This window comes from Balaenoptera physalus (genome assembly GCF_965194825.1).
Source record: "Balaenoptera physalus genome assembly, chromosome: 8".
NCBI classification, from domain to species: Eukaryota; Metazoa; Chordata; class Mammalia; order Artiodactyla; family Balaenopteridae; genus Balaenoptera; species Balaenoptera physalus.
In genome coordinates, this window is record NC_138887.1 from 14,574,059 (window position 1) to 14,598,281 (window position 24,223).

General features: G+C 38.1%; 1 gene segment (V, D, J or C); it reads left to right on the plus strand.

The window, feature by feature from the left end:
* Positions 1 to 14: 14 nt before the first annotated feature.
* LOC309666268 (T-cell receptor gamma chain C region C10.5-like) overlaps positions 15 to 24,223 on the plus strand; it is a 28,467-nt gene continuing 4,258 nt past the window's right edge. Inside the window, exons 1-7 of the C gene segment in view lie at positions 15 to 6,737; positions 6,863 to 11,630; positions 12,150 to 12,796; positions 18,767 to 19,096; positions 23,309 to 23,368; positions 23,644 to 23,691; positions 23,962 to 24,009.

Sequence of the window (24,223 nt, forward strand, 5' to 3'; positions counted from 1 at the left end):
ACTGGATCTGGACAGAGTGCAGATGTGGGTGACAGAGAACAGAGACATGGAGGCCCTGGGTTCACCTGTGCAATTGAATGTCACGTAAGTCCCCCTAAAGGGACAAGGTGACTTCAGAGTCATCCTGAGCAAGGCTTACTAGAGGCACTAACATCAGATGACAGTGTGACGGGTAAATGAGCCGAGGGCTGCTCAGCAATGTCAGCATGAAGAGCAGGTGTCCCCCGCCCACCCCACCCAGCAGGGACCAGAGAGGGGGTCCAGAGCCTGGACTCCATCCATCCAGTCCCAGAGGGAAGCGTGGCTCTATTGCTGAGACCAAGGTTTTTGCTCTCACAGTCTGACCTCATGGCACATTCAAGTCACACACTGACCAGCTGGGACTTGTTCTCGTGACCACAGTGGGCATCCAAGAAAGCCAGCAAAAGTGTATTAGGCCTCTTGTAGTTGTCAACTGGAAAAAAAATGCACAAGATAAGTTGAGTTTATTCAGTGTCTTACTGAGGACCATAGCCTGGGAGGCTGACTCTCAGTAGCTCTGAGAAACTGTTCTGCAGGGGAGGGGAGGGAGGTCAGTATATCTGTGACTTTGCTGAAGGGGTGCATACAATTAAGCACACATCAGGGTAGAAGGTTGCCGCTGGTCACGAGAATCAGCTCTTAGTTATTGGCTTTAGTGCTTTACTAAGTATGTAACAATGTAAAAATCTGGGTTCAAAATTATTTTTCCTGAAAATATTTAACTATCTAAAGGTCTGTTCTGCTAGCTTTCCCAGTGCATAGAGTACCTCATTCCTGATCTCTACCCTGGACTCTTTTCAGGGTGTGTTAAAAGTCTGGGACTGCAGTTGCTAATGACTCAATCCTAGTAGAGCCAGAAGGTGAATGGCATTCTTGAGTTGGCAGTGCCCCCTCATGGTCATAAATTGCACCAAGGTTTGGGATGCAGGCATTTCGTGATCATTTTGTCCAATGGTGCTAGGAATGCTCATTCCTAGGTCAAGCCAGGATTTCATTGATAGGCCAATCAAAGTGCTATTACTGCAATAGACCCTATTAATGGTAGCCAAAAGTCTCTAGATCACCTGTCTTACTAGTCTGTTATGGTCCAGGGAATGATTCCCTCTTGTGACTTCTTCCCATACCTAGAGTTACACTATCACAATCATTGATCTCATAAAAAACTATATATTTGTTCAATCCTTTCAAGTCTCCCGGTCACCGTTAGTTTTATCGGCGGCTCAGTCACACATCTGGTAATGCAACAATCTTGTAAAAAAGGCAGAATGAAGTGATATAGCTGGTAGCATTAATAGGGTTAACCAAATATGCAAGCCAAGAGCTTCTAACACCAAACCAGTTTTTTAAGGGGTCATCAAGCCTGGGGAGTGGATCACTTAAGGAAGAAATCTGATTTTTTATGTGGGCTCTTCACTGTGTTATCTTAGAGGATTCATCTGGTGTGAAAAAGCAGCATTCAGTTTGAATTATGGCATTGGTGCCTCCCGAGATGCTGTAAGGGTATTGAAAACCATTCGATTTTGTAATGCCACTTTTCTCATCATAGAGAAAGAGTTCAGTAGGTTAATAGCCTGATTGCTGTCATTTATGGCCTGTTGAGTGAATTTTGTTAACGTTTCGATATGGCCAGTTACCAACTCTGATCCTCCTGCAGGTGCAAAGATGGCTGCTAAGAGGTCACACCACCGAATTACAGATCCCTTGAGCCATACAGATCACTTGGCTTATACCAATGGTAAATTTTCTGGGGCCATATCTAAATTGGCCTCCAAGTGACCTTGAGTCCACAGGAGTCCCAGGGTACATCTTCCTATGCATCCTGGAAGAAGCCAAGGCCATTAATTGGTTCCTCAAATCCATTGAGTTCTCTTAGGGGCAACCCAGCATATCTCCAGTCCTCTGAGCCAGTCTGTCGTGTATTGCTATCTCTAAGGGTAATGATATATTGGCATTGTTCATAAGGCACCCAGCCCAATTACCTAGTGTTCTTAGGCTGATTATCCTTAGTATGGTTTAATTGTTCCCAACATAAGGGAACTTTTCAACTTAAATGACCATAGCTTGGTGTTAACCATATAAATCCATCCCATAATTGTGGGAGGTTTCCTCCTAATAAAATGGGAAGGTTATGTTTGTTTTTTTTTCCCCCTGCATCATGCAGTATATGGGATCTTAGTTCCCCAACCAGAGATAGAACCCATGCCCCCTGCAGTGGAAGCACAGAGTCTTAACCACTGGGCCACCAGGGAAGTCCCAAGTTTTTGACTGAGAGTCAGATCTTTGTTCTGGTTGAGCTTGAGTAGCCTTTCAAGAATATTCATATTTATGGTCAGTGTCAGAGCAGATATTATTGATCAGCCAAGTGAGGGCATCCCATCTCGTAATATCAATAGTGCCCTGAACAGAGTTATAACTTCTTTCTTTTAAAATAAATTTTCCGAGGGCCATCCAATCAAAGCCTTGGAGAGGAGAAATCCACCAAGGTTAACGTAAGTACTGCAGGTGGGTAATCAACCACAAGCCCAAGAGTTGGATTGATTTCTAAAATCTCATAGCTCGCTCTCATGATAGAAGAACATTTGATTCTATGCAAAACTCCAATAAATTAAGAAAACACGGGTCAGGTTTGGCATTTGGAACAACTGTCTAGTTCTGATGTCTTCTTCTCATCCTGGTTCAGGTGTACTCTCTCCTCCATTTGAGCATCATTTTAAGGTGATTTTGAGTTAAGCAGTCCTCTCTATAAACTAGTCTGGTGCAGGGGGCATTTGCAAGCAGGAAATATGAATCCAAGAGTCAATTCCCTTTAGTTTTGCTACACATGAGCTAACATATCCATGTTAGGGGCCTTTCCATCTAGGCTGGAGTGAGTCTTTCAATGTGCTCTCCTTGCACGCAGGTCACTGCAAGAGAACTAAGCGCAGAAACAAACTCTTATATTTATGGTCAACTGTTGTTTACAAACGTGCTAAGTCAATTCATTGGGGAAAATGTGGCCTTTTCAACAAATGTTTCTGTGACAACTGTGGATAGTCAAATCAAAATTTATTTCCTTACCTCCAAACACAAAAATTAATTCTAAATGGCCAAGAGAGGGTGCTAGAAGTTAGTGAAAGTAACTTAATGGAATCAAAATAATGTACTTTTTAAGCAGGAAGCACAAAACTGAACACAAGTAGGAAGTATAACAATATCGCATTATACATCAAATGCAACATCCCAAAGAAGACAGAAATTAATTGCTGAATCACAAACAGCCCAGCGGGTTACTTAGGACACAGGCTCTGGAGACTGGCTAACTTGGTTCAAATTCTTGCCGTGTCTTTATTCCCTAGGCAAGCTTAAGTAAGTTACTTAACCTCCCTACGCCTCTGTTTCATCTGTAAAATGGTCACAAAACTATAGACAGAGACAGACACCCATTTAGAGGTCATGAGAAAATTCTAATATTTCATGATAAACTGTTTCCCATATTGCTGCCAAGCAACACCGGTAGCTGAAATTGAAATGTAAACATAGCCTGGATGCTGTAACCTTCTCCCCAAGGCAGCAATGTTTTGACAAGTCTCCTAACATGACCATAATAATTCTGATCTCTTCATATGTGACAGGTACAATTGTCAGGAGAAGCCAAAAAAATGAATTTATATTTGTGAGCTTGGACTCATTCTTCTATTGTAGCCAGCAGACCAGAAGCCCAGGCTTACATCCCACAGGCCTGTGGAGCCCAGCAAAGATGATGAGATAGAAAGGGAGAGATGGAGGAGAGAGGTTAAGTGGAAAAGGGAGAGGAAGCTATTTCGAGACACTGATAGCAATAGAAATTAGCGTTAGGAAGTTAGGGAAAGACGGATGAAGGGCAGAGTGGGAATGAGAGGAAAAGAGAGAATGACTGAGACAGTGGCATAGAGAGATAAGAAGAGTTGGTGAGGAGAGAAATATACAGAGAGAAGTATAGATCTCTGTAATGAGAAGGAGAGAGAGATAATAAAAGAGAGATAAATAAAAAGACATAAAGAGAAACAGAGGGATAAGGCGATGGAAATAGAGAGAGAGGAAGGAAGATTAATATCGAGAAAAAAAGAGTAGAGAGAGATTTTCATATAAATATAGTGAGATGGAGAGAGAGAGAGGGGTAGACACCAGAGACAGAGATGGAGAGGCAGAGAAATATACAGTAAGAGAGAAGTGGAGATAAAGGGAGAGAAAGAATGACAGAGCTCTAGAGACAGAGGAATATATGTGGCCACATAGAGTGTGATATACACATAGATATAGATATACAGAAATAGAGGTAATATTGTGTGTGTGTGTGTGTGTGAGAGAGAGAGGAGAGGGAGAAAGAAAATTAGAGATATGCATATTTATATACATATTGTTGCAAACTGTATATTTATATATTGTTACATGTTTATTTAGTATATGAATATATTTTATATAATAAATGAATAATATGTATTTCTTTTCTCCTTATATGTTGATATATTATCTTTCTACCTATCTATATCCATCTATCTATCTATCTTTCTATTGCATAATAAAGCTGTATAACAAACATCCCAAATGCATAGTGGCTTAAAACAATAATCAAGAATTCTCACAAGCCCATGGGTCAGCTAAGCTGTTCTGCTGATCTGGGCCAGATTTAGCTGTTGACCAGCCAGGCCCCAGCCAACCCATCCACTGACGAATATGTGACCTTGTCATCGTGGTCTGGGCTGAGATGAATCAGCTCTGTTCCCGGTGGGACTTCATCCTGCAGCTGACTAGCTGGGACTTGTTCTCATGACAGTGATGGGGACCCAAGAGAGCCACCAGTAGCACATGAGTCCTCTTGGGGTTGTCAACTGGAAAACAAACAAACAAACAAAAACAAACAAAGAAACAAAATGATAGCTGGGGGTTGAGTTCATTCCCTGTCTTACTGAGGACTATAAACCAGGAGACAGACTCTCAGATAGTTCTGAGAAACTGTTCCAAAGGTAAGAAGGAACCCTCCTACACTGTTGGTGGGAATGTAAATTGGTACAGCCACTATGGAGAACAGTATGGAGGTTCGTCAAAAAGTTAAAAATGGAAGTACCACATGATGCAGCAATTCCACTTCTGAGTGTTTATCCAAAGAAAATGAAAACACTAATTCAAAAAGATATCTGCACCCCTGCGTTCATTGTTTATATAACCAAGACGTAGAAACAACCTACGTGCCCATCAACAGATGAATAGATAAAGTAGCTGTGGTATATATATATATAAAATTATTATTATGTGGCTCCTAATTATGTAATGGATTAAGATAATTCTCCTGACTGCTTTACATCTCTGTTTCTTGACTGGCTGTCTATCTCTCTCTCCCATTCTGTATCTCTACTTTCCCACTGCACCAGTCTTTATATCCCTCTGTCTCTCCATCTCTTCGTCCACAGGTCTTCTCCCTTTCCTATTGCTACCCACCCACCCCCTCTCTCTTTCTTTCCAGCAATGACTCCTTCCCTTTCTCTAGTTCTCTTTATCTCTCCTCTGTTTTACTAGTTCTTTCCTCATCTCTATTTCTGACTGTTTCTATCTCTCTACTTGCCTGTCTCTACCACCTGTCTTTCCTTGTCTATTTCTCTATATCCCTCTTACCTATTTTACTTTCTATGTCTATCTCTACTTCTCTCCATTTCCTCCCATGGTCATCATAACTACTTTAAATTCTCTGTTATTCCAACAACTGTGATATTGTTGTTATTGTGATATTGTGTTATTCCAACAACTGTGATATTGTTGTTATTGTGATATCACAATATTGTGATATTGTTGAATTGTTGTTATTCCAACAACTCCCTTTTCTCCACACCCTCACCAACATTTGTTGTTTGTGTTCTTTTAGATGGTAGCCATTCTGACAGGTGTGAGATGATATCTCATTGTTGTTTTGATCTGCATTTCCTGAATTTCAGATAAACAAAAAATATTTTTTTTTTTTTAGTTTATGGACTTTCCAAATATTGCAAAGCTCCTTGCATTTTTTTTTCCGTGAAATCTGGAAAGCCTATATGAGGCAGATTTTTACTTGAGGATGAAGATAAATCCTCTGTCAAATTGATTTATAACGCAGGCACACACACAAACACACATCCGTTTACTTTTAAGGAGAGTCAAATGTAGACCCACATAACTGATCTTAATTTCTTATAATAAAGTAGGTTCACTTCTTATTGGATTTGCTGGTTGTTGTCTTCAAAGTTTGCTTACAGGTGTAAAAGGAAAGGTAGTTTAGGGAAAGAATATAAAGAAGTTTCATCACCAGACAGGACCATGGCAGCAGCATTAACATGGAAACTGTGAACTGCAGGGAACTTAGCCCAATTCAGGACGGCTCACTCTACTAGGCAACAGACAAGCTTTATCCGGGTTTCTCCTCCCTCTCCCCCATCTGATCCATTTGCTTGCATTTCTGAGCTCTCGGCGCTCAGGCTTCTTTTCTCCTGGGGGTGGAGACTGCTCCCAGCCTGCCAGAGCGGGGCGCTCGAGAAAAGGGTGGGTGCAGAGAGGCAGGGCTCCTCCCCAGGGTTCCACCAGCACCCACCCCCCCAGGATCAGCGTGGTGGTCTTGAAGAGAGAACCTCACTGACTTCCCTGCCTGTCGCATCTGCTCGGAACCCCAGTCTAGCTCACTGCCCCAGGCATGCTGCGGGTCCCAGGGCTATTTCTTGTTTTCCTGGCTCCTGGTAAGTATGGTGTCTGGTTGCTCGTGGGATTTTTCTGTATTTTTTGGCCATGGTGGGGTGGGTGGGGGGGGGAGGAATTACTATTTCCTCTTCCTCATTATTTTTTGTTGCTTTTCCCATTGCAGTCACTCAGGTATCTTCCAACTTGAAAGGGGACAAGATGTCAGTCACTAGTAAGATAGGGGAGACTGCTTCGCTCACTTGTGAGCTTACACAAGATGCCAGCCATATCCACTGGTACAAACACCAGAAGAGGACGGCCCCCCGACGTCTTCTCTACTACGACGTCTACTACTCAAAGACTGTGTTCGATTCAGGAATCAGTGAAGCAAAATACCGTGTTTATAAAGTCACAGGGAGGAGCTATACATTTGCAATCCTAAATCTGGAAGACAGTGATTCCGGGATGTACTACTGTGCTGTCTGGGAGAAGCACGTTGGTTCAGACTTCCTGTGCACTGCACTGGAAATTTGGCTTGTGGGTGCCAAGAGCAGCCCTGGTACCAACCTTTGCTTCACTTCCTGCCCCCAATTCTCTTTACTCTGAGCAAAGAGAAATCCTAGGCTCAATGCCCATTCCCCAACCTTTATATCCCACTGCCACCTCCTCCTTCCCCCAAAACAGCCACAGTTTTTCCTAAAAACAGGCCTCCACCTCCAGGCCATAGGCAAGCAGTCTGGCAGGCAGCATACCCTCAGCTCTCCTAGGAGCTGGTGGAGTCCGTATAATTTTCTCTTTAGGACAGACAGGTCACCTAGGATTGATTTATTAGGGGAAACATTTAGGAGAACAAACTGGAGAGGCTAGGTAATACTGAATCATTTATCCGATCATCATCCAGAGAAAATGGCTGGGAATGGAGTGTCTTCATTATTCAGGAATATGAAGAATGAGAAATGATGGAATGAAAACTTGGACTTCCTAAATCTCAAGCTGGTATCCAATTTCTCTTTAGGACAAACTGATATTTTTCTCACATAACCAACAAGGGCATGGTTGACGGAGTGAAAGTGTAGGCAAACAGTGACTGTTTTAGGTAAGTCAACCATTGTATTCTGCTTACACCTTTTTTTGAAGTTCAGCCCACAGCCAGAACTGTTCTGTCTTAAACAAGTAAGTAAAGCCAGAGCATCTTTCCACCCCCTTCTTTGACATGGCCAAGTGCCAAACTGGAATGAGACTTATCAGATTATCATTTTCTCAATAATTAAAATTAAAGAACACTTCAGGTGAACAATCAGACAATGAAAAGTATATATTTCAATTGAAAAGTCCTATAGGAAAGGGTTGTGGCTTTCTTACTGGGCTAGGTTTAAGGATGTAAAATTCAAACTGAAATACAGAAATGCCAGATTCATATATATATGTATGGTCTCTTGTATATTGGATTCTCCAAATTTCTACCAGAGTCTGAGCTTTTGGAACAGTATCTCTCAGACTGTGGTCCATGAACCACCTGCATCAGAAACACCTGGACCGGAATAAAAGTGCATGTTCTGTGTGGCACTCAACACAGTGAATCTTGTAATGAATCCTGAAAATGTGCGTTTTTTGATAAGCTCCACTGTTGATTCTTCTTCAAATTGATTTATAAGAACTGCTGCCCTAGCAGTAATGGATAAAGTGACATGCCTCCCTCTGAAACGGGCCAGTTCCCAGCCTGACGCAGGAAGGCAGTCTAGAACGGTGCTCATGGGCTTGCTCCCAACCCAGAAGCCCCTCCTGTCTTATTGTACCCTGGGTGCTGCCACTCTCCCAGGTCATCACATGTCTCCATGAGAACCCCAAAACACAAGTCAAAGCTTCAGGTCCTTCTCACTTCTGTGACTGCGGGGAGGAAGGAATTAGATGGTAAAAGAACCAACTTTAACTTGCCATGCTATATCAGCAACCACACGTTTTAACTATTTGCAGCTTTGAGAAAGCCTGAAGCATCAATATATTTTCATTTATACTTTTCCAATGGTGCTAAAACTTTGTTCTGCCCATTTGTTTCTTTGGTCCGATTTGATTTGAATTTTTGTGTATGGGCGTAAGGTAGCAATCTTAACGTGGAGACCCAATTCCTCCCCCAATTACCGACTAATGCATCACTGTTTTTCATTGCCACTTTGTGATAACTACCTTTCCATATGCTCACAGAGCCCTTGATGTTCTCACCCTTCTTTTCCACTCTCTGTGTCTGCTTATACAGGCCAGATTCTCTCAGGGCCAGCTAGAGGTGAAGTCACTGTACATGACAAGAAACACAAACACATATAGGATAAACAGTATGCTACTAGACAACCCGTGCATGACTGAAAAAATCAGAGGAAATCAAAAATACTTGAAGACAATGAAAATGGGAAATCACCATAAAAAATCTGTGGTATACAGCCAAAGCAGGTCTAAGAGGGCAGTTTATAGTGATACAAGCCTACGTCAGGAGACAAGAAAAGCCTCAGATAAACAGCCTAAACTTTCACCTAAAAGAACTGGAAAAAAGAACAAACAAACTCAAAGGTAAGTAGAAGGAAAGAAATAATAAAAATCAGAGCAGATATAAATAAAATAGAGACTAACAACACAATAGAAAAGATCAATGACACTAAGAGCTGGTTATCTGAAAAGACAAACAAATTGGAAAACGTTTAGCCAAACCCATCAAGAAAAAAAGAGAGAGAACTCGAAGATATAAAATTAGACATGAAATAGGAGAAGTTACAACTGACACCACAAAAATACAAATGGTAATTAGACATTACTACAAATAATTATATGCCAAGAAAATAGACAACTTGGAGAAATGGATAAATTCCTAGAAATGTAAAATCTCTCAACTGAATCAGAAGGAAATAGCAAATATGAATAGACTATCAGAAATGAAACTGTATCAGTAATGAAAAACCTCCCCCAAAACAAAAGTCTAGGACCAGACAGCTTCTCAGATGAATTCAACTTAATATTTTTAAGTTAACATCCATCCGTCTCAAAATGTTCCAAAAAATCAAAGAGGAAGGAACACTTCCCACCACATCATCAAAAAGGCTACAAACAATAAATGCTGGAGAGGATGTGGAGAAAAGGGAACCCTCCAACACTGTTGGTGGGAATGTATATTGGTGCAGCCACTATGGAGAACAGTATGGAGGTTCCTTAAAAAACTAAAACTAGAGCTACTATATGATCCATCAATTTCACTTCTGAGTGTTTATCAGAAGACAATGAAAACACTAAGTCGATAAAGTATCTGCACCCCATGTTCATTGTATCATTATTTACAACAGTCAAGATGTAGAAACAACCTAAGTGTCCATCAACAGATGAATAGATCAAGTATCTGTGGTATATATATACAACGGAATATTACTCAACCATAAAAATGAATGAAATATTGCCATTTGCAGAACATGGATGGCCCTAGAGATTATCATACTGAGTGAAGTAAGTCAGACAGAGAAAGACAACTCTTATATGATGTCACTTATATGTGGAATCTAAAAAATAATACAAAGGAATTTATTTACAAAAGAGAAACATCCTCACAGACCTAGAAAACAAACTTATGGTTACCAAAGAGGAAAGTAGGGGGAGGGATAAATTGGGAGTATAGGATTAACAGATACACAGCACTAAATATAAAATAAACAACAGGGATTTCTGTATGGCACAGGGAACTATACTCAATATCTATAATGGAAAAGAATCTGAATATAGTTATATATATATAGTTATATATATATAGTTTTATGTATATATATAACTGAGTCACTTTGCTGTACACCTGAAACTAATACGATATTTTAAATCAACTATACTTCAATTTTTAAAAAGTCTTTTTCCTCATTTTAAACCTCCTTAATGGTAATTTGATTTATCGCATGTGAATTCCTTAGAAGTTCTGTTAATATTTATTCACCAGCCCTTCCGTCCATTCCGTCCATCCCCACTGTCACTACCATAACCTGGGTCCTCAGATGCCTCTCGGTGGCTCATGGGGATTGTCTCTGAAACATGTCTGCTTCACTGGGACTGGCCCTCTGACCAACCCACCTTTCTGCTCTTTATCTTCCTAAAGCACAGATCTGATCATGTCACTTTTCTCCCTAAAACCTTCAGTAAGTTCTCATCATTTAATTTTTTAAAAACTATTTATTGGAAAATGTTGTAAAAAGTGAAAGGTCTCCAAATTTCTCCTTCTTAAAAATTATTAAGTAAAGATGTCTCCTACCCTCTTCCCATTCCAAGTTTCTCTACCCAAGGACCCAATTAGTCTCCTACTTGTTCTTTCTAGCTCACATCTCTAGATGTCTTTTTAATATAAACCTAATTTATGTGGTATTTGATAAAGAGCTATTTTCGTTCTCCCAACAGATATAATCAATAGTTCAAAGCTAGTTTTAAAATAATCTATCATTTCCCTACAATTTAACATGCCTTATTCTATTTTTACATTAACATATGCTTGGAGCATTTTCTGGAGGATTTGTGTTTCATTTATGTTTCAATATTCTTACTACATAACTAGCTCAGCCCCAATCCTTACAACATACAACAACAAAAATGTTATCTTAACTCTGATTGAAATTACAGTCAATTTATATACATGATTTTAGGAAGGATTAGCATGTTTATGATACTAAGTTTTTCTTTCATGAATATGATATGTCCCTCAACTTATGCAGATTTTTTTAAGCCAGCTGGTAAAATCCTATACTGTTTTCTTTATACAGTCTTGTATTATCTTGTAAATTTAATCAAAGATCTTATAACTCTTTACTTACTCTTTTACATTTTACTACTTAAATCCTTCACGGATCTTGAAATACAGACAACTCCTAAAGCTTCTGACAATTCTGCTCATGGTCTTGGAATAAGGAAAAACAGAGGACAAGATATCAGAAAGGAGCTGAGTAGGTATCATTCACGTCTACAATAGGTGCAAAGGGTATATGACAGCTCCAAGTACTGATAACTCAGAATTCTCAATTTTTAAAAAACCCCTTTCTAAATAGGATTTTCATCCACCTCTTGTGTGCCCCCATTGTGTTGGGGGTTCTGAGCTGCTGTGAATGAACAGTTGCCCACCGTGGCCTCCTCTTACTTTCATTCTCAGGCCAGAGGCAATGATTGCTCACGGGACTTAGGCCGGAACCAGGTGGATCTGGAGTGGACATGGGGATACTCAGGGCCTGTCCTGTCTGGGTCCTGGCAGATGGGCAGCTCATCTGTATTCAGAGGAGCACTCAGCTGCTTCTGGCAATTTCTTTTTCCCCTGATCTAAGATGAGTGGTTTAAGATTACAGAAAAGCCTCCAAGAGACTTCTTTCAAAGTATCAGAGAAATGGATATTGTTTTCAAGTTTTAGTTTAAATAAGGAATCTATTATTTCAAAGGAGATAGAATTCTACACATTTCTTCCTTTATCCTAGAGAAACTAATGTAATCCAAGGACTTATTTTCTCATCTTGCATTGCCATGGTAAAAAATCCTGCTGCCCAATGAATGGAGAACTTTTTTCGCATTTCTCAAGTACACTTGGGACGGCGTATTTGTATTTTCAGTTACTGAAGAGTTTCCTCCTTTCAGAAGTACATTCTTAAATCGCTAAAGGAGCAGCCCTGGTGTTTGTGAGAACAGAAGGGCCTTTCCTTCCATGCAAACTCTGAGCAGTTTCAACAGAGCTGAACACCTGGAAATAAAAAAAGTCTTGATTCTTTGAATAGTCTTCCTGGAAATTTAGAAAAGCAGGTGGTTAACCAGTTGGTGCCAATGATGTGTTCTTTTCCTGCTTTTATACTTTCATCTTTCATCCGTGTTTTCAATGATTACTCCTCCTTGGAAAGCAGATCTTTGGATCCATTTACCTGAGGAAAACTTATAAAACATCAGATGCCATGAAACCTATATTCAAGGACTTCCAAAAGAACTCAGAAGATCAAATTGCCAGTACAAAATTTTTAAACTGCTAGTCACTTCATGAAGGCAGGAGAAGGCTGAGACTATTGTAGGAGGTTTAACCACTCAGGCTGGAAGAAGGTATTTGGAGAAGGAACGAAGCTCATGGTAGCTCCCCGTGGTAAGTAATTTTCTTCTATTTTTACTTGAGTCATGAAAGACTGACAGATGCTTTTTCTTTTTTATTTTACTTTATTTTTTGGCCACACCTTGGGGCATGTGGGACCTTAGTTCCCCAACCAGGGATCGAACCCAGGCCCATGGCAGTGAAAGCGCTGAGTCTTAATTGCTGGACCGCCAGGGAATTCCCTACAGATGCTTTTTAGAAAACACAATTTAGGATCCCCCTTATCTGACTGCCACATTCTTGGCCTCAGCATATGAACAGCAATTTTGCAGCTACTGGTCACTGTATATGGAAACTAAACTTCTTTGTAAATGGTGTATTCTCTTCCCTGCTTGTAAGCAGTTGAAATTTGTCTTCTAGAAAATACACACACACACACACACACACACACCAAAATAGACTCAGGCTACATATTAAAATATTCTGAGGACCCTGTCTGTTTTATTGTTTCATTTATGTTTCAATATTCTTACACCATCGTCCTGTTCTTTATTACATTAGTATAAGTTATCGGTTCAAGTTCCTTTTTTTTTGTAGACGGCATATTACCTGAGAAACACGTTTCTTAATTATCTCTTCTGTAGAGTTTGAGATAAAACACAGTGTTCCTTTCTCTCAATAGCCTGCAAAACCAATATTATTGCTTTTCATCTCATCCCTAATAGCAGTGCAAAAAAATTTTTATAGTAAATGACTATAGAACGTTGATAAATCTCACTTCTTATTACTCTAGCTTCTTATAGGTAGGCTGAGATCATCTGAAACTTAAGCTATCCCATCTCTTGTGAAATTGCCTGGATATGGACCAGTTTGTGAGCTCAATGAGCCATTTCAGCTCCAAAGTCCATGAAAAGTGTCTACATCCTCATTTGCTCTTTCATTCTCTCAGCAAATATTTATTGAATTCAGTTTCTGTGCTGGATGCTGGAGATAAAAGTGTGAACAAGACACAGATAGAACAAGTCTCAACACTCAAACAGCTTCTATTCTAGTGGGAAAGCCTTCTAGATTCTGGCTTGATTGGGCCCCGTGTTCTATGGCCCGTGGCTGCAGAGAGGCAGGACGTCTTGCATTGACGAGCTTGTTTCCTTTCTTAATTGATGTAATAGTTATTACTTATAAAACCCATACCTTTTGTTTGGTGGAGGAATTTGATGAAATGGCCCCAAATCATCCCATTAAAGAGAATTTGAATATTAGTTAACATCAGCTGATATTTACTGAGGGCCAGGCACCATGATAAGTAGTTTCAGTGCCTTATCTTTTCCTCAAAGGAATCCTTTTATTCCCATTTCATAGATAAGGAAACAGAGGTTTACAGAAGTTCAGTTACTTGCCTAAAGTCACATGACTAGTTACTGTGGCAAAGTTTGGGATCCCATAGAGACTTGCCTATTCCAGAAGTACATGGTCTGGCCCATTATGTGATATTAGAAACATAAAGTCATGTTTTTATATCCTGAATATTTACTCTTCTGTAGCCTGACCTGGATTCTTTAATTAATTACTTTATTGGTAATAGCTCATACTTTGTATTGCTACTCATACGTGAAAGCAATGCTTTTCCTTTTAATCATGGCACTGAAATGACCTCTCTTTTCCCCCAAAAGATCATGTAAGTCATATTGAATATGCATTTATTAAATATTCAGAATATGTGTCAGTTCTATCTCAAAACAAAAGAAGTGAATAAAAAAAGACATAAGAAAGCAGGAAAAAAATGTAGTGGAATACATAGTTTTTATTAACTGATAAAATAGCACACCAAATTTTCAAATATGATATGTTTTTCCAACCATAAAATTATAAAAGAACTTCAATGCAGGAGTCTTTAGGAGGAAAGTGAGGTAAAAAGGGACATTACCTTCAACATTCATTTTATAAAATGGAAGAAATGGTCTTTAAACAAATTCATCTATACTCCCAGTGCATCAATGCTATGGGCACCAACATTTAATGTCATTCACAGATGGCGACCCTCAGCACATAAGGTCAGGCAGGCAATGTTTTAGTGATTCAATGTGACAATAGGAGGATTTGAGGACCAGGCATCCTCATTTGGACCAGGCCATTTCTCTAGTCATTCTGTCTTAAGGCCCACTGCCCAGAGTTGCAAGCTGAACTTTGGATATAAGCTGGATAGAAGTCAGTTTGAGGCTGAAATTTCTGGTAAAATCTTGGGATGCCAATAGATTGTGCTTTTGATTGGGAAAAAAGCCATTTGTTTTGGACAACCCAAGTGAAGAAGTTCTGTATACTGACTGCATCCATTAGGCTTTAGCCAATGTTCCCTTTGATTTTCTTAACCCTGGAAATGAAGCAAATAAGATGAAACAAATGACTGCCTATTAACTGGGTGTAGGAAAATCTGTGATGACAGCTTTGAGAATTCCAGACATATCAGAGCACAGAGGAATGCAAACAAGTCATCAGTTGCCACAGATCTAACTGTAAACCTCAAATGGTGAATTCCTATCATGGTAGGCAAGGTTTGGTCCCATGATATTAAAATGTCATGTTGAAAAAAAAAAAAAAATGTCATGTTGGACCACATGATTATCACAAATAAAAATGCTAATAATAATGCTAATGATAATATAGTAATATTCGTAATCTCTTATCTCCATATAATTTTTATTCAAATCACTTTTCAGATCTTGTTTCATTTTGGTCTCACCGCAGCACTGATAAGGATCTTCAATTGACTTAACACTAACATCATTGTTTTCAAATAAATAAAGCACCTAAGGCTTTAGTTTACTTGATTTGCTCAACTACAGAACTTGTTAGGAGCAAAATGAACCGGGACCAGAAACCTGGTCTCTTGAATTCCAAGCCATCATAGTTCTACTAGAATTTGAAGAAATCAGAGAAGCTGAATTAGTCTAAGGTTTTTGATACTGGTTGAATCACTGTGGAATAATTATATAAAAATCTTCAATGTTGGAACAAAACTTGTTGTCACAGGTAGGTACCAGAGAATGCAATTTTTTTCAAGGTAATAGAGGGAAGGCAAGAAACAATTAAATGGGAATGATAGTTACAAAAAATGAGAATGGGGATGGGGATTAGATGTAGAAATTTAGGAGAGATTTTAAAACAAATCCATATAGTAAAAGACAGCATAGACAACATTGTGCAAATATTGTAATAGGATTTGTCTTGTGTACATGTGGACTTCTATAAAGGGCTCGTGTATAATGTGCATAATCATGATGACTGTGTTTGGCCCAAGGCTGAAGTCTGTTATTCCAGGTAAGTTTTGTGAATTGACAGGTTTCCTTTTCTGATGCTGAAGGGGTGTTTTCAAAGAACCTGGGCTTTGGCGTCAGGCTGACCTGGAGCTTCCGATCCACCACTATCTACTTGTGTGAACGTGGAGGTGATTCTCTGGCCTTGGTCTCCCAATCCCTAAAATGGGATAACAGTATATATCCAGCAGGGGTTGTATGAGAATTGAATGAGGTAGTGTGAATAAGGTACTTAACACATTGTCTAACACATCCTAGGTGCTGGGTAGGTGCATCTACACTCTATTCAAATGTAAAGGGAAAATTGCCTCCGAAAGGAAAAGTTGTTTGCAGCTAAAACTATTGACTGAACTGAAATTCTTCAGAGGATGCATCTGCACTTCCAACTCCTCAAATGGAAAATTATCTTACTGTCCACTCATACACACACAAAATTGAATTGGGAGGTATTTGTATCTCTTTAGCAGACTTTTGCCTACTTGGCAAGAAAAATGAGATTCAAATGTGTTTATTTTTTTATATTGATATATCTTATTGTCCTATGTGCTTTAAATCTTAATCCTTTAACTTAATTGATATCATTTCTAAAAACAACATTTATTGGCTCTAAAATATATAGCCAATAAGCTTGGGCTTCATGCTCATATTTATCAGAAAAAAATAGTTTGAATTTATAAAGAAAATGATCAAGAAGTAAAGTCAATTAAATATAGGTAGAAATGTCATGAATTTGAAAATCTTATTTAAATATGAAATAGTTCTAATTATTTAATTTATAAAAGAAAAATGAGAAGGAAAAAAGAGAGAACACGTAAATCACTATCAACAAAGCATATGGTTGGCGAAATACACAGTGTCTTGCTAATATAATGAATAAAATACTACTTGCATGAAAAGCAAGATGTATAAAATTAAAATAAGCACATTATGACCCAACTATATTTACAGCATGAGTCAAAAATCAACACTGTTTCATTACAGATTTAGTAGAAAAATCAGGAACTTTGTTGCACAGGCAGAAATTCTCAAGAATTTTTTTCTTTTCTTTTCAAATGAGAAGTGCAATTTTTCTTTTCTTAAGATATTACCCAGTGAGTAATAAAACTAACTCCAATAAGAGAATATTAATTATTTGCTTTTCAATTGGAAACCAAATTGGAAAGGGTTCTAACATTTATCATTTCAACTATTTGATTAGCCATAAAGTTTACATTCCAGCATTCAAGTGATATGCCTTTGTACACATATGATGTTCTGTTATATATTTTGACATTTTGCCCGTTAGAAACTTGGGAACCATAACTTTTAACATTGTTCTAATTATATATACACTTTATTCAGCAGGTGAAAAAAGAGAAAATAGTGGTGTTCTAAAGCAGTTCAGCAGCCTTATAGGGCAGAGTCAAATTATGGGGGAGATGCTGAGAGTCAAAATATTGTGTATTATTACTCAAGCTAAAACCTCAGAGGAAATTCCAAAATAAAATGTGTTTTTGGTGAAAATTTTCCGAATTGAGACAAAATTCTAAGTGCATTACTTGATAAGTTTAGTATAAGAGCATTTCTGAAAATAATACATTTTTAAAATGTAAGTATAGTTGATTTACAATGTTGTGTTAGTTTCAGGTGTACAGCAAAGTGATTCAGTTATATATATATATCTGTTTGTGTGTGTATTCTTTTTCAGGTTCTTTTCCATTATAGGTTATTACAAGATATTGAATATAGTTCTCTGTGCTATACAGTAGGTCCTTGTTGTTTATCTATTTTATTTATAGTAGTGTGTATCTGTTAATCCCAAAATAACACATTTTTAATAGAAGTTTTGGAAATATTGCTATTTTGCTTCTACATTCAAGACATTATAAATAATGTACTGCTCTACTCAAAAATCTGGAGTGGTTCAGATGTAAAATTGAGAGGTTATAAAAAATTAGAAATAAAGAGAATTCCATCACTTCAGAATGTTTGGAGCAAAAAGTTCAACTTCACAGATTGTCAAGTACACATGGATGCTGATTCCCATTTTTAAAAGTAGCTGTATATATATTTTTAAAAATGATAAATTTTCTCTTGGTATTTATTTTTGTGGGAAATAAAATAAATATGGTGCATTCCAGAATCAGTTCAGTGAAGAATGAGATTCCACAGAGTTGCAAAACATGAGAATGTGTTATTTGGTCAAAGAGAGCATAAGTTACAAAACACAGGATGGGAAAGGGAAGTAGTTTAGAACCCACCAAATATTCTCACTGTTAGAGAAACCATCAGAGTTACCTGGTCTCCTCTTCCACCCCCATTCCCACCACCCATCCATCCACTTTAAAACAGGCTCCACTATGATAGAGCAAAAGAGCTTTTAAAAAATAAATGTGTTCATGAATGTTGAAAGCCTTGATATGGTACATTTAAAAGCCATACCCCATCTTTGCATATGGAGAAAAAATGAAGGCCAAGGTGTAATCCAGCTCTGCTACTTAATAGCAATGACTTTGGGCAAGTTACGTTAAGTCTTGAACTTCTCTTCCCATTGAAAATAAGAACAATAATAAGCACCTAACAACTTGGATGAAAGTTGGATGAAAGGCCATGGTGAGCACTAGCTCAGTGGTAGCCTTTCTTCCTTTTACTGCTTGCTAGGTTTTTCCAAACCACACAATGTTCGTGTTTCTCTAATAATTCTTTTTAATTACTATTTCATTTGCCTCCACAGACAGAAAACTTGCTGCAGACATTTCCCCCAAGCCCACTATTTTTCTTCCTTCAATTGCTGAAATCAACCACCATAAGACTGGAACATATCTTAGTCTTCTGGAGAAATTCTTCCCTGATGTTATTAATGTTTATTGGAAAGAAAAGAACGGCAACAGCGTTCTGCCATCCCAGCAGGGAAATACCATGAAGACCGCTGACATGTACATGCAGTTCAGCTGGCTGACCGTGGCTGAAAACTCAGTAGATAAAGAACACATATGTGTCGTCATACACGAGAAAAATAGAGGAGGAGCAGGACAAGAGATTCTTTTTCCTTCAGTAAATGAAGGTATGTGACTGTAAATGTAAATATAACCTCCCAGAACACTGTTTTTCAAATAAAATACCCCACCTTTTCTGTTAAGCATTAATGAAAAACAAATATAATTTTTTATAAAATATTTCATTTAATGGTAGCATAAATGTCCTGCTATCCCCCCATAGAATTAAAATGGGATAGGCTTTGAAACATAAAAAAGAGAAAAAATTTTTACTTAACTTTTCTCAGGCTCAGTTTCATCTTCCAAAATATTAAGGTCATAATGATGCTTCTTAGAGTTGTTGTACGGATTAAATGAAACAACATACGTGAAAGCATCTAGCAACTTAGCACACAGCAAATGAGCAAAAGCAAACTCCACTGTAGATGATCTTGGTTGATCAGGAAATAAGAACAATTATACAGATTTCAGGAATGCTCTGCTCAGCAAGCAAAGTCACTCTCACTTCAATCCTGCTTTACTCAAGGTACAGTTCCAAAACAATGAGTTATTAAATGACAAAATGATATTTGTAAGAGGAAGCCAGATTGCAGCTCAACAAAAAAGTAGAATAATTTGACCACTGCGCTTTTGTTATGGTCTTGGGTTTTGACGTTTGTATTTTACATATCACTGTGAGGTAAAATTTTGTAATTAAAGATTGGGTGAGGCTAAAGTGCACAGACATAATCCCATTTTACATAATGAATTTCTTGCCATTGGTAAATGTCTCTCAAGAAACTTTTATTGCAGCCCTAGCACGTGCCGGGCCTGGAGGGACGTGTGGATGAACACACTCTGGTGAATTACTGTCCCAGGAGGGTGCACTACAGTAAAGAGAATATACTCACTTCCTAATCACTCAGGGCCCTCGTGATTTAGGCATGATGTCCCAAAGGAGTCCCTTTGATGCAGATGCTGTATATATCCATGCAGAGGGCTGGATGTGTCTTCATAACTCACTGGACTCGGGACTTAAAGTCCTGAGTATTCACCTAACAGACCAAAGGCCCCAGAGTGCCCATTGGAAGGAATCATTTTGTGCTTTTCCCTGTGGTTAGGAAGCCCTTTTTAAGCAGTGGGAAACAAGCACATAAAATGTGCAGAGACTTTTGCTGTGTAGCAGTCCGAATTTCTGAAGCAAGTCTTTATCTTTTCTGATTCTTAGTTTGTCCAATGATCAAATTAGGTTTGAACACTTACCTTGGCCTTTTCCTGGGGCTGCAATGAAGAGCAAATGAAATAACATCAGAGAAAACGCTTGTTTTCCAAAGCATGACATGGAGGTATTTATTCTTATAGTCATCCTATCTATTTATATCCTTTCCTAAAACTAATTAAAAGTAAGATTACAAAAACAACCCTAAATTTTAATTTCTACTCTAAGAAATAGAGAGGAAGCAAATTTGCTAAGTGCAGTTTAATGTAACCACGGCCCTGAGTGTCCTATTAGGTTTTTTTTGTGTGTGTGTATTTTTTTTTTTAAATCTTTATTGGAGTATAATTGCTTTACAATGGTGTGTTAGTTTCTACTTTATAACAAAGTGAATCAGCTATACATATACATATATCCCCATATCTCTTCCCTCTTGCGTCTCCCTCCCACCCTCCCTATCCCACCCCTCTAGGTGGTCACAAAGCACCAAGCTGATCTCCCTGTGCTATGCGGCTGCTTCCCACTAGCTATCTATTTTACATTTGGTAGTGTATATATGTCCATGCCACTCTCTCACTTCGTCCCAGCTTAACCTTCCCCCTCCCCGTGTCCTCAAGTCCATCCTCTATGTCTGTGTCTTTATTCCTGTCCTGCCCCTAGGTTCATCAGACCATTTCTTTTTTTTAGATTCCATATATGTGTGTTAGCGTATGGTATTTGTTTTTCTCTTTCTGACTTCACTCTGTATGACAGACTCTAGGTCCATCCACCTCACTACAAATAACTCAATTTTGTTTCTTTTTATGGCTGAGTAATATTCCATTGTATATATGTGCCACATCTTCTTTATCCATTCCTCTGTCGACGGACACTTAGGTTGATTCCACGTCCTGGCTATTGTAAATAGAGCTGCAGTGAACATTGTGCTACATGACTCTTTTTGAATTATGGTTTTCTCAGGGTATATGCCCAGTAGTGGGATTGCTGGATCATATGGTAGTTCTATTTTTAGTTTTTTAAGGAACCTCCATACAGTTCTCCATAGTGGCTGTATCAATTTACACTCCTACCAACAGTGCAAGAGGGTTCCCATTTCTCCACACCCTCTCCAGCATTTATTGTTTGTAGATTTTTTGATGATGGCCACTCTGTCTGGTGTGAGGTGATATCTCATTGTAGTTTTGATTTGCATTTCTCTTCCTATTAGGTTTTGCTTTTTCTAGTGATCAGGAAAAAATAAGTATAGTAAGTTTCACTGTGACAATTACCATATTGGAGAGAAGTTCCAGTTCATAACGTGTTTCACCTGACACAATTTCTGAAACAAATGCCTTCCAGGGGGTTCTAATGGCAATAAAGCTAATGAGGGCATTTCTGTTAATGTCATTGTACAGCAAATTGCTAATGCTGTTTCTTGGAAGTTTTTTGGTTTTTGATAAAAGCTAAGAATATAACATGGAAGCACAAATCAATGAAATGATTTTGAAGAGAAACAAAGCTCATCTGATCCTAGTTTTTGAGAAAGAGAACTTAAACACATAGAGTTTATTATAAAAATTGTTTCTACTGCAATCAATGCATGGTAATAAGAGGTTTATCTTTTAGTGAATAAAGTCACTGTAAGGAAAAGAAAGAGACTTTTAAGACACATTAAAGTCAGTCCTTGAGGATGTTTTAACATCTAATCATGACTGTACTAATATTTTCATTCTTGGGATTTACTCCAAAGCCTTTATACCTCAAACCAATTTTTTAGAGCATATTGAAAAAAGATCTCATTGAGGGCATAAAATGGTATACCAGAACCAAATCCATATGGACAAGAACACATCAGGAGAAAAAGGATAATCCAAAACAACGATTGTGTCTTTGTTTTCCTCCATCCAACAGTCTGTTATCTTTTAAAAAAATTTTTTGTACTTGTATGATGTCTTTTTATTTTTTTACATTATTCATGAATAAAACTCTCACCTCAGGTTTTATAGAGTCAGAGAACTAGAAATGTGATTTGGCCTATTTTTATATCCCTGGAAAGGATTGCACTGAAATACTGAGCTCCTGCAATAAAAAGATCATTGATAAGAATAATTAATATATCTGGAAAAGAAGATGTTTTTAGTGTCCACAGTGATGAAATTATGTTGTTTTTCTATAGACTTATTTCTCTCACTTTCTATGGATTATTTTTGCAAAGTACTTTCCACGTGCTCTGTCTCATTTAATCCCCCAGGATGATCCTTTGAATGCTGACTCTGTCATCACTGGTATCATTGGTATGACTCTCTGCCAGTTACTTACCCCCTAATTCTTATTTCCTCTTTTGTAACATGGAATCCTGCAAAATACAACTCACTTCAATGTCACTGGAGGATTAAAGAAGATAATGCATGTGAAGTACTTAAGCGAGTGCCTGACTCGGTTATAGTCACCCACTAGCTATTAGCCTTATTGTTTTAATTATGCCCATAAACACCACAACTTCAGAAAATCATGTGCATGAGTTGGGGATACTGGGAAACGCGTAATTTGGAAAGGTGTGGCTGCTTTCCTTTGCTTAGATGGGAAATTTGCCTGAGCCAGACTCCTTCAAATGTGGGATTCTCTTTTGGATTCTAGGATTGGATGAATTTGATTTGGTAGCAACTCTTCATGTCGGCAGCGTGTGCTGAAGTTGTAGAGCAGCCGATTTTTCTGATGATTTGTCTTTGCAACAAGTATTTCTTGAACACCTACTTTGTAGCAGGCACTGTGCTAGGAGCTATGAATACAGAAGGAAAATAAGATGGCCTTGGGTATTACCCTCCAGTCATGATAAAAAGAAAAATCTACCCTTCATGAACTTCAACATTTTCATGTGTAGAAAACCATATGTGGATTAAATCTATGAATTACATAGAATCAGACTATTTTTGGAATTGTAGGGCTCACATTTTTAATGACTATCTGTCAACAGATTATATATATATATATATATATATATATATATATACATATAAATGTTACAATCCACACGTGTAAACACACACACACACTGTCAAATAATGGGCATGAATAATTGACTAATACTTGTTCTCATTTCTTGTAGTTGTCACCTCAGCTGTCCCTTCTACTGAGTCTCCAAATGATTGTTTGAATGATGAAAGCAGTAAGTTTTTGCACACGTCTGCCTTTATGTCATGCTTCAGTCTTTTTTTCTCCCTGATCTATTTACCTTTTGAACTTCTCTGGCTTCAAGTAGAAAAGACCAATTATCTGGAATTGTGGGGCTCATCATTGTCATAGTTTTAATGACTATCTCTACTGTCTCTCTGTCAGTAAATTACATATATATATACAGACACACATATATATACATACATATACACACAGTGAAATAATGGGCATGGACAATGGATTAATACTTGCTTCCGTTTCTTCTAGAAGTCACTGGTACTGATTCTACAAAAGCTTGTCTGAAAGATAAAAGTGGTAAGTTTTTGCCTATGTTTGCCTTTACGACATCCTACAGACTTTTTTTCCTCCTGATCAAACTACCTTTTGAACTTCCCTATCTAATGGTAGGAAAAACCAATTATTCCTGGAATTGTGGGGTTCACATTTTTAATCAGTATCTCTCCTGTCTCTGTCAGCAGATTTGATATTATATATACATACATATTAACACACATACATATACACGTGTCACTGTCCAATAAGAGGTATGAGCAATTGACTAACACTTGCTCTCCTTTCTTCTAGAAGTCACTGTTACTAATTCTACTAAAGCTTGTCTGAAAGACGAAAACAGTAAGTTTTGTATATGTTTGCCTTTATGTCATGCTACAGCACTTTTTCCCACTGGATAAACTTAACTGTTGAACTTTCTTGGTTTAAGGTAGAAAGCCAGAATATCTGGATATTACAGAATAGACTGCATAATATTTTAAGTAAATCCATCATTCCCTAAGAGTCATCTTAACACATTAAATGCTGGTTGTGGTGTGAGATGACTCTAAGTTAG